Source organism: Schistocerca cancellata, chromosome 3 (genome assembly GCF_023864275.1).
Source record: "Schistocerca cancellata isolate TAMUIC-IGC-003103 chromosome 3, iqSchCanc2.1, whole genome shotgun sequence".
Classification (NCBI taxonomy): domain Eukaryota; kingdom Metazoa; phylum Arthropoda; class Insecta; order Orthoptera; family Acrididae; genus Schistocerca; species Schistocerca cancellata.
The window spans coordinates 699,547,334-699,558,883 of NC_064628.1; positions in this window are offsets into that span (position 1 = coordinate 699,547,334).

Below are 11,550 nucleotides of genomic sequence, written 5' to 3' on the forward strand. Positions count from 1 at the left end.
GACCACTTGCCACCTAATATCCAGCACAGTAGCCAGTCATTTGTGGTGGGGCCACCATGTACCCTGTTGGATGTAGCACATGACAACACATGGATCGCTCTACTGATGCCTGTGCCGTTAAATCCCCAAGTATGCTGAGGAGCAGATGCCTATCTCCCTAGGGCATCGGGACTCCGGGTACTGGCCGTCCCGCCAGGTGGACCTTGCTGTGGCTGGGTGGCACCCGTGGGGAGAGCCCTTGGTTGGAGTAAGTGGCATCAGGGTGGATGACACGCAATGAAGCGTGGCATATCTCCCCTTGCTGATGGCCAACCACCAGCATTCTCTAAGTGTTCGAGGTCTCACTTTAATGCAAACATGTATGACCCAAATCGTTCCCCTCCCTGGCCACACCATGGGAGGAACAAAAGACTATGAATGACAGCGAGACGTATTCACCCCGGTATCTAGTCTGTTCGAAAGCTGATGGGGAATCCTTTGTGTCCTTGAAGCCTCAGTTCTTCATAGAGCATTTAGAGGACAAGTTTGGGGAGGTGGAGGGCTTGTCAGAAATGCAGTCCGGCTCAGTCTTGATAAAAACAGCATCCTCTGCCCAGTCACGGGCATTACTCGCTTGTAAGAAGCTGGGGGATCTTTCTGTTACTATCACGCCACATAAAATCTTAAATATGGTCCAGGGCTTTATCTTCCACAGGGACCTTCTTTTACAGTCCAATGACGAGCTGCACGCCAACTTAGAGCACGTCCACCAGGGTCTGAGGGATAATCAGGTTGCAGCTAATGCCTTCATCTTGGCCTTCAAGGGTGACACATTAGCCAAAGGTGAAGGTGATGGTCTACCACTGTGATGTCAAGCCATATATCCCTCCCCTGATGCAGTGCTTCAAGTGTTGGAAGTTCGGCCATATGTCTTCCCGCTGTGCTTCTAGCCTTATATGTCGCGATTGTGGTCATCCATCCCATCCCAATACTCCATGTGCCCCGCCTTCCATGTGTATCAACTGCAGAGAGCAGCATCCCCCTTGCTCATCAGACTGTAAGATTCTACAGAAGGAATGTAAAGTAATGGAATACAAGACCCTGGACCGACTGACCTACACTGAGGCTAAACGGAAATTTGAACTTCTTCATCCCGTGCGCATGACGTCATCTTATGCCGCCACTGTCACTTCTGTTACAGCTCCATCCGTTGCACCACATGCAGTCAGCTCTCAGAGCCGAAGATTACCGCTTTCATCAACATTATTGTTTGTGGAAGTGGAAGCTGCCCCCACAGGGTTATGAACAGGAATGCTACCTGTAAATTGTATGTTTTCTCTTTCCGAATCGCTTTTTTGTTGGTATGAACTGTACGTAATGTTCTCATTACCGTGCACGCTCAAGTTAAGAAATAGCTTCGTGACCCTCAGGACAAACGCCAAATGAGACGCCTCCAACGCGAATTCAGCCATCGGCTCGCCGAATGGAGGTCTGAACAGCGGGAGGACAGGATGCCCACCCTCCTACTCCACCAAAAATCTGACTGGGCTGTCTGAGATGCCTCCAACGCGAATTCAGCCACCGGCTCTCCATATGACAACGGTGAGTCATTTGGGGAGGGGGGGGAGAGGACACCTGCTCCCTTGATGGTGGGGGGCACTTCCCTCCCTGTTGCTCCCGCACCCCCTACCTCGGGAGCAACACCCCCCAACCACCGGGAACACCAATCCTCACTTCTAAGCCAGAGAAGTGCAAGTCTTCTTGGCTCCTCTCGCTAGGAAGGGATCCCTTGGGTCACTCCCTTCCCAGGGCAAACCAGACCAGTGGCCACCCACCAAGGGCTGAAGAAGCCCCAGGTAGCTGGTCATAGGGATTCGCAGTCCTCTTCAGTCCCGGAGACTAAATCAAAGAAGCCCTCCCAGCAACGGCAACCAAAGGAACAGTGTAAGAAACCGAAATTGAAGACCCCTAAGAGCAAGGAAATTGCGGTAGCACCCACTCCACCACTACCTACAACCTCTGCGTCTGAGGATGCGGTGGAGATTCTGGCGTCCACTGAGGACCTAGATCTTGCCGGACCCTCAGACGTGATGGATGTCGCTCCCGTTGGTACTCAGTCGGTGGCAGCAAGTGACCCAGCGGCATAATCTGCCTCCTTGGTCCCTTCATGCCTTTCTCGGCCATGGACAATGTCATCCTGCAGTGGAAATGCAGCAGTTTTTTCTACCATCTTGCTGAGCTCCGAAAACTTCTCAGCCTTCACCCTTTCCTAAGTATTGCTCTTCAGGAAACTTGGATTTTGGTGATGTGAATCCCTGCCCTCCGTAGGTAACAGGGTATATAAGGACTGGGCAGCTTATGAGAGGGTATCTGGTGGCGTCTGCATCTACGTCCTTCACTCTCTTCACAGCGACTCTGTTCCTCTACAAACACCTTTAGAGGCTGTCGCTGTTCGGGTGTGGACGCCTTAGGCTGTTACTGTCTGCAGTCTCTGTCTTCCACCAGATGATGATGTCCCGCAGCATGTCCTGGCTGCGCTGATAGCCCAATTGCCGCCACCTTTTCTGTTACTGGGCGACTTCAACGCCCATAACCCTCTGTGGGGTGGATCAGTGGCAACAGGCCGAGGCAGCTTCATTGAGTGAGTATTGGCACAACTCGACCTTTCTCTTTTAAACACTGCTGCCTTCACACATTTCAGTGTGGTGCATGGCATGTACTCAGCCATCGACTTTTCGATCTGCAGACCTATCCTATTACCATCTGTCCAATGCAGTGTGCATGACGATTTGTGCGGCGGTGACCACTTTCCGATCTTTCTGTCACTGCCACAGTGTCACTCTTCTGGGCGCCCCTGCAGATGGGCTACGAATAAGGCTGACTGGAACTTGCTCACCTCCATTGCCACTATTGAGCCTCTTTCCAATGACGCCATTGATGCAGTGGTTCACTCAGTCACCATTGGCATCATTACTGCCGCAGAATCTGCCATTCCCTGTTCTTCTGGGTCCCCGCGGCGGAGGAGTGTGCCTTGGTGGTCGCCGGAGATCGCTGAGGTGATTAAAGATTGCAGGCAGGCACATCAGCGTCACAAGCGGCATCCCTCATTGGCACAGCTCATCGCCTTTAAATGGCTCTGTGCGCGAGCAAGAGTTCTGGGAAACGTATGTCTCCACCATTGGCATCCGTACCTCTCCATCGCTGGTTTGGGCCAAGATTAGGCGACTCTATGGCTATCGGACCCAATCAGCTTATCTGTGATTTAACTGAATGGAGCAGTCTGTACTGATTCCGACACAATTGCAAACCGTTTAGCGGAGCATTTTGCTCAGAGTTCCGCTTTTGCGAATTACCCACTGGCCTTCTGCTCCCTGAAAGAGTGTTAGGAATGTCGGAGCCTTTCATTTCACAATCGTTGAATCGTACAATGCTCCATTCAGTGAGTGGGAATTCCAAAGTGCCCTAGCCACCTGCCCTGATACGGCTCCCAGATCAGATCTCATCCACTGTCAGATGCTCAAACATCTCTGGTGGACTGACAGCGAAGCCTCCTAGACATTTTCAACCGTATCTGAGTTGATGTTGAGTTCCCGTCACAATGGCGGGAAAGCATCGTAATCCCCATGTTCAAACCTGGCAAGAACCCACTGGAGATGGACAGCTACCGCCCCATTAGCCTCACCAACGTTCTTTGGAAGTTGCTCGAACGCATGGTGAGCCAAAGGTTGTGTTTGATACTTGAGCCTTGGGGCCTTCTGGGTACGTCTCAGGGTGGGTTTTGTAAGGGCTGCTCTGCCACCGATAATCTGGTCTGCCTGGAGTCTGCCATCCGTATGGCCTTTGCTGACCGTCAGCATCTGAACGCCATCTTTTTTGACATGCAGAAGGCATACAATACGACATGGCCACATCACATCCTCTCTATGCTTCATGGTTGGGGTCTTCGTGGTCCGATCCCGATTTTCATACAAAATTTTCTGTCGCTTCATTCCTTCCATGTGCAAGTTGCGGCCTCCCATAGTTCCTCCCAAGTTCAGGAGAATGGGGTACCGCAAGGACCGGTCTTAAGTGTCTGCCTCTTTTTAATTGCAATTAATGGGCTCGCTGCAGCGCTGGGAACGTCTGTCTCAGCTTCCTTGTATGCTGACGATTTCTGCCTATACTTTAGCTCCACTGGCATTGCAGCTGCAGGGCATTATCCGTAAGGCGCAGTCTTGGGCTGTAGTGCATGGCTTGCAGTTTTCGGCTGCCAAGACCTGCGTTATGCATTTCTGCCAGCGATGCACTGTTCACCCTGAGCCACGTCTTCATCTTGACGGCAAACCTCTTGCTGTGGTGGAGACGCATCGGTTTTAGGGATTGCTTTTTGATACCCGGTTGACTTGGCTGCCTCATATTTGGCAGCTTAAACACATGTGCTGGTAGTATCTTAATGCTCTTCGTTGCTTGAGTCACACCAGCTGGGGTGCCGATCAGTCTACCCTTCTACAGCTGTATCATGCGTTAATTCAGTCCTGTCTAGATTATGGGAGCCTGACTTACGGTTTGGCATCACCTTTCGAATTGCAGTTGCTTGACCCCATCCTTCACAGCGGGATCTGACTCGCCACTGGAGCTTTCCGGACAAGCCCTGTTAGCAGCATACTTGTGAAGGCAGGTGTCCCTCCATTGCGGTTCCGGTGCCAACGATTACTGGCCACTTATGCTACACATGTTTGTAGCTTGCCCGGGCATCCAAATTATCGTCTCCTGTTCCCTCAGGCGATCGTCCATCTTCCAGAACGAGGGCCCCAGTCAGGGTGTACAATCGTGGTTCATGTCAGAGCTCTTCTCTGTGGGCTTGAGGTTTTCCCTCTTCCACCTCTTTTCTGGGGCCCTCTGTGTATACCCCTACAGTGTGTGCTCCGCGCATGCCTTTGGTTCGATTTGGCACAGGGCCCGCAGGACTCAGTCCCTCCTGAGGCCCTATGCTGCCACTTTCTTTCAATCCTTGCCACGTTTCAAGGCTCTGACATTGTCTATACTGACAGTTCGATGGTTACTGGTCATGTTGGTTATGCTCTTACTCTAGGGGATCATTATGAACAACACTCATTGCTGGCTGGCTGCAGTATTTTCACTGCCGAACTGGTCGCCATCTCTCGTGCCCCAGAGTATATCCACTCCTGCTCAGGTGAGTCCTTCGTTATCTGTAGTGACTCCCTGAATGGTTTATGAGCTATCAACCAGTGTTTCCCTCGCTCTCGTCTGTTGATGGCTATCCAGGAGTCCCTCCATACTTGGCTATCCAAGAGTCCCTCCATACTCTTGCCCATTGCGGCCATGAATGTGTTGATACGCTGGTCAAACAGGCTGTTGGTACATCAGCCTTGGAGATTTGCCTTTCGGAGAGTGACCTCAGGTCAGTTTTGTGGCAGAAGGTACTTCACACTTGGGTGTAGAATGGCGCACTCTTCCTTCACCCAACAAACTTTGGGCCATCAAGGAGGCTACAGGTGCATGGCGCTCCTCCTTGCGGGTCTCTTGCAAGGACTCTGTTGTCCTCTGCCAGCTGCGCATTGGCCACAGCTGGATAACACACAGCTATTTATTGCACTGCGAGGACCTACCTTTATGTCACTGTGGGTCAGTTTTGATGGTGGTCCACATCTTGTTGGAATGCCTGATTTAACTCCGCTCAGGCAGACATTTGCACTGCCTGATATGCTTCCTGCACTTTTATCAAATGATGTTGTGATGGCAGATTTAGTTTTGAGTTTTATTCATGTAGGGTGTTTTTATTGCTTGATCTAAGTGTTTTTTTGAGTCTGGCCTTTAGAATACAATTTTAGACTGGGATTTTTAGTGCATTTCTTGGTGGTTGGCTTTTCCTTTTTTGTTTCTATGGTCTGCCAACCACTCTCACATTCAGTGTGGTTTTAATTCCTTTTTTCTGGTATCTGTCTGTGTCTTTCTTGTCCTGTGTCGTCTCTTGTCATCTCCATTGTTTGTTCTTATTCTTTGTGGTGTTTAAAGTTCATGGAAAAAGGGGCTGATGGCCCTAGTAGTCTGGTCCCTTCAATCCCACAAACCAACTAACCAATTTATTAAGATGGTCCATAATCCTCCTGTACATAAACTTATCCAGTATTTGAGGATGACTTGTTAGGAATGGAATTGGCCAGTAGTTGGAAGCCTCAACTCTATCACCTTTTTTGAAAAATGGTTCGACAATTGCATATTTGAATCCAGTAGGAAGAGCACCTTGATTTAAAAATACATTAAATATTTGACAAAACTCTTAAAAATAAATTTATAGCAGTGTTCTAGTACTTTAATTGATACATTGCCCACACCAGTGCTACTTTTGTTTTTCATTTGTCTTATCACCTTCCCAACCTCATACGTTGTGTTGTGGGATAGCCCTACACGCATCTGGCTAATTTTATTCTTCACTGATTTTTGTAGATAGTTCACGGCATTAACCGCAGACCCTCCACTACCAACATGATGAGCTATTGTAAAAAAAATTGTGGTTGAAAATATTGCCGACTATTTCATCATCTATCATGCTGCCATGATGACACGCTTCAGTAGTGCCTGTATCACCTGAACTTTACCTGTTCTACCTTTTCACTGCCATCAAAATTGTTTTTGTTTTTTCAAAAATCGGTCAAATGGCTCTGAGCACTGTGGGACTTAACTGCTGTGGTCATCAGTCCCCTAGAACTTAGAACTACTTAAACTTAACTAACCTAAGGACATCACACACATCCATGCTCCAGGCAGGATTCGAACCTGCGACCGTAGCGGTCACGCGGTTCCAGACTGTAGCGCCTAAAACCGCACGGCCACTCCGGCTGGCTTGTTTTTTCAATTTGAACTGTTAGTTTCAGAATTAATGAACTTCCTCCTTGCTCCTTTAATCACATTCCTTAGGATACTGTAGTATAACATTTAGAGCTCCTTATCCTGTGGTTTATTAGACTTGCTGAGTGAAGTATAAAGCATTTTCTCTGCTGTTTTGATTCGCTTAGTGGGCCACTGTTTCCTACACAGTTGCAAACAGGGTAACACATTCATTCATGGATAGGTTACATTTATCACTGGCGTTTTTAGCCTTTTTATGTGTCCCATTCCACTCCTCCAAATGCTTGCTGAAGGTTTTCAGGCCTTCACTATTGATTAATCTAAAGGGTGAATTGATAAAACTACACTTGCTAGCAGAGCTTACATTGTGCATTATCAACAGCTAGCCGTTACAGTCAGAAAGAGCATTTAAAATTTGTATTACACTTATGTTACCGCTTCTATTATTATGTACAAAAATATCTTTGTCACTCTTGTGAGAAAGTCAACAACTGACTTCAGATTAAAAGAGCTCATTACACTTTCAGAATGTGTCCTATCATTATTACAGGTAAGAAAATTTACATTAAAGTCACCAAGCATGTTTATTTCCTTGATTTTTGAGAACAGTAGTTAAAAGTGATTCTGCCTTCTTGAAAAATATACTCAGATTGACAAGTCATTTGATATAAGTGCTATTTTGTGTATTTCTCCTGGAATATTACTGTTTACTTTGAGAGTAACTGTCATACTATCATTTTACATGTTTCTAACTGCCTTTTAATCAACATTTTTCTCTGCAAACTATTTCAGTGCTGGTGTCTTGCATTTGAAAAATCATAGTGTGTCTTTCAAGAGAATTTAAATTATTTGTCCACTTTATTGTAAGAGTTACACAGTGTATTCTTCAGTGTACAAAAGTGTTCATAATATGCATAGTAATATACATTGGAGATTTGTCTATTGTACTGGGTGGTTGTAATTAAACTTTCCCTATTTAACATGCTATAATGCGGAAACTAATTACCGTATGAGTACCAAACTTAGTGGCCTTAATGTCCAGAGTTTTGGGTGCATGATTCCCATGTGTAACAGTGCCACCGTCCAGTTCCAACTATGGTCACCACATGCCATGATCAGTCATTGTGATTCACAGTCTTGCACACCTGACCATCTGCAGTGCACTTGTTAATGTGTCAACATGAGCTTGGACAAAAGGAGCAGGGCATTATTGGTGAAGCTCTATTATCAAAACAACAGTAATGCTGCAGCTGCACTTCAAGAATATCGCCGGCTGAAAGAGTCGTGGAATGGTCCTCTTTCTCCGCCTGCTGTGTGGAATGTGATGAAGTAGTTCAAATCAACTGGAGAACTGGGCATTGCTCTGGGAAGAGGCCAACGATTGCTTGCACCTTAGCTAGTTGATGAAATTGCTGTTGCCATTTCAGACAACACTGCACACAATTCCTGATCATCAGGCGATGCGCATGCTGTGTGACAATAGTTGAACATCCTGTAGTCCACTGTACAGAAGGTGCTTTGAACCATTTTCAAATGGTATCTGTATAAGATCCATATCATGAAGCAGCTTGCACCACAGGACACACAACAAGGTGTTGAATTTGCTCTTCTCTTTCTTGCAAGGGTTGGAGTTGAAAAGGGCTGGTCCTGGACCATCCTAAGGACAGACAAAACTCATTTATCTTTAATATATGAGGTGAACACAAAGAATTATCAGTGTGGGGATCTTCACCTCCAGTCACTGCGCACAAAGTTCCTCTGTATGGAGAATGTGTTACCATATGGTGTGGCTTCATAGCTATGTTCATCATTGGCCCATACATTTTTTAACATGCTGGCACTCAAGGGCCAAAAATGTGCTGGCCAGCATTACTGTAATATGCTTCACCAGCTTGTCATACCTGCCCTACAGGAGAGAGACACATTGAACTCAACAGTCACACATGTGCTGACCTGAAGTTCAGCACATCAAGAGAGGTAGCCAGCATACCTATGGACATACTTTGTTCTGATGTGTAGAATGCAATCCCGTGATTGCAAACTCATCTGGATGGTGATGTGCACCATATTGAGGCTCTTTGGAGCAGTAACGGTAACAGTATGTAATCGTATAATGTACTGTAGCAGCACATTAAAAGTGTTTCAGTTGCATTGATTCTGCATTATTTCTCTGCCCCATGTCCTTGACATTAATACTACCAAGTTTGTGTTAGTTTCTGTGTTATAATAGGTTAAATAGGGAAAGTTTAATTATAACCACCCAGTAGATAACAAATTTTCTTGATTTACCTTACACAGTTTTAGCTTTTACTGTGAAAAGTGCTCATAATATGAAGAGAACATATACACTGGGTTACTGTACAGTTCAATCTGTTACCGCAACCTTTATTTCGCATTCACATTTGTTGGCTTCACCAACTCACAACCGGAGTGTTACCTTCGAACCTAACCTAGACCTTGTGTTGTGCTATGTATGTATGTATGTATGCATGTATGTATGTTGTGACAACCATGACTTAAATGGGGAAAAGGCACTATCACACTCTAGCCTTCTTTAGAAAAGAGAAAGTAATGTGTGAATTTCATGCTGCATGTATTTGGATGTTCCTGAAGTGTACAGTTTGTTAGACACTGTCCAGCACAGTGGTGTGCAGTTGGCAACTAGAACCCCCCCCCCTCCCCCGCCCCCTGCCGACTGTCCCCCTATAAGTCTTGTAGACAACCTCCTGGTGGAAGTTTTCAAGGGAGTGATGGTAAGACGCCAGCAGTTCTTGGTGGCTATGCTGTCACAATCTGTTAGTTGCCTTTCCAACGGTGTTACTTCACTGTTTCATAACCAGTGGTTCTCACTGCTTACAAATTGCCCAAAATTGGTTAGACCAGCTGTGATACGACTGGAGGCTCCATGCAATGACCTCCAATTGCTCCTCTTGTCTGTGCGCACGGAGTTCCCTCTCAACATCCCCTGTGGTATGTATCCAGTCCTCTGTTCCAGATGGTCCTCTTCTGTGTCCACTAAGAAAACTATTGACCCCACCTTCCTCAGACGCCTATTCTGTTCAGTCCTCTGCAGTTACCCAAATTCAAGTTAGTGACAGTGTTGGTTGTGCATTTGCATATGCAAGGTGTCATGAGAAGCATTTTCTGCCACATTCATGCAGTGTACACATGGGCTCTGCAGTACAATACAATAAAACTCTCTCCACAAAGGACATCCTGATTTGTAGCGAGTCCATGAGCATGGCATAACTCAGTGCTACCACAGAAACGTTTTGGTCACTCTGGCCCAAGACCAACTAGTTAACCTTCACAGTTCTGGAACTGGACTCTGCACCATGTGGGGTATTCTGAGAAATGAGCATGCTGACAAATTAGCTTAAGAAGCAACCACAGAAGACATGAGCCCACAGTACCAAGCCCAGACCTATGAATACAACATCAAATTTTAGAAATCTTGGAAATGGGATGTCAGGCAGCCACAACCCTCTACAAGCTGAGAACAAATGAGGTGACCACCAGGGCCTAGTATACTTCACTGCAAGCCTCTCAGAAAGGTGCCTTCATACTGCGCCGACTATATATCACCCACATCAGATTTACACGTGACTTCCTTTTATGTCAAGAGGACTCCCTCCCAATGTAACTGTGTTAGTCATCTAACAGTTACTCCATGTTCTCACAGTGTGTGCCTGCTGGTTGATCAGAGACAAGCCATCAATCTGTCTATCATCGATAGCAACTAACATATGTTTTCCTTTTTTTAAATTATTTAGCCAATAGCTCACTGTGTTGTCCTTTTCTCGACCTACACTATGTGATCAAAAGTAACTGGACACCCCGAAAACATACGTTTTTCATATTATGTGCATTGTGCTGCCATCTACTGCCAGGTACTCCATATCAGAGACCTCAGTAGTCATTAGACATCATGAGAGAGCAGGTTGCTGCGCTCCGCAGAACTCACAGACCTTGAACGTGGTCAGGTGATTGGATGTCACTTGTGTTATATGACTGTACACTCGATTTCCAGACTCCTAAACATCCCTAGATCCACTGTCTCCAGTCTGATAGTGTAATGGAAACATGAAGGGTCACGTACAGCACGAAAGCATACAAGCTGACCTTGTCTGTTGACTGACAGAGACTGCTGACAGTTGAAGAGGGTCATAATGTGTAACAGGCAACATCTAATCAGACTATCACACAGGAATTCCAAACTGCATAAGGACCCACTGCAAGTACTATGACAGTTCAGTGGAAGGTGAGAAAACTTGGATTTCATGGTCGAGTGGCTGCTCATAATCCACACATCATGCCACTAAATGCCAAACGATGTCTCGCTTCATGTATGGAGCGTAAACAATGGATGATTAAACAGTGGAAAAAATGTTGTGTAGAGTGGCGAATCACAGTACACAATGTGGCGATCTGATGGCAAGGTGTGGGTATGGCGAATGCCTGGTTAACGTCATCTGCCAGTGTGTTTAGTGCCAACAGTAAAATTTGGAGGCGGTGGTGTTACGGTGTGGTCGCATTTTTCATGGAGAGGGCTTGCACCCCTTGTTGTTTTGCATGCCACTATCACAGCACAGGCCTACATTGATATTTTAACCACCTTCTCGCTTCCCACTGTTGAAGAGCAATTCAGAGATGGCAGTTGCATCTTTCAACAAGATCAGCACCTGTTCATAATGCACAGCCTGTGGCAGAGTGGTTACACAA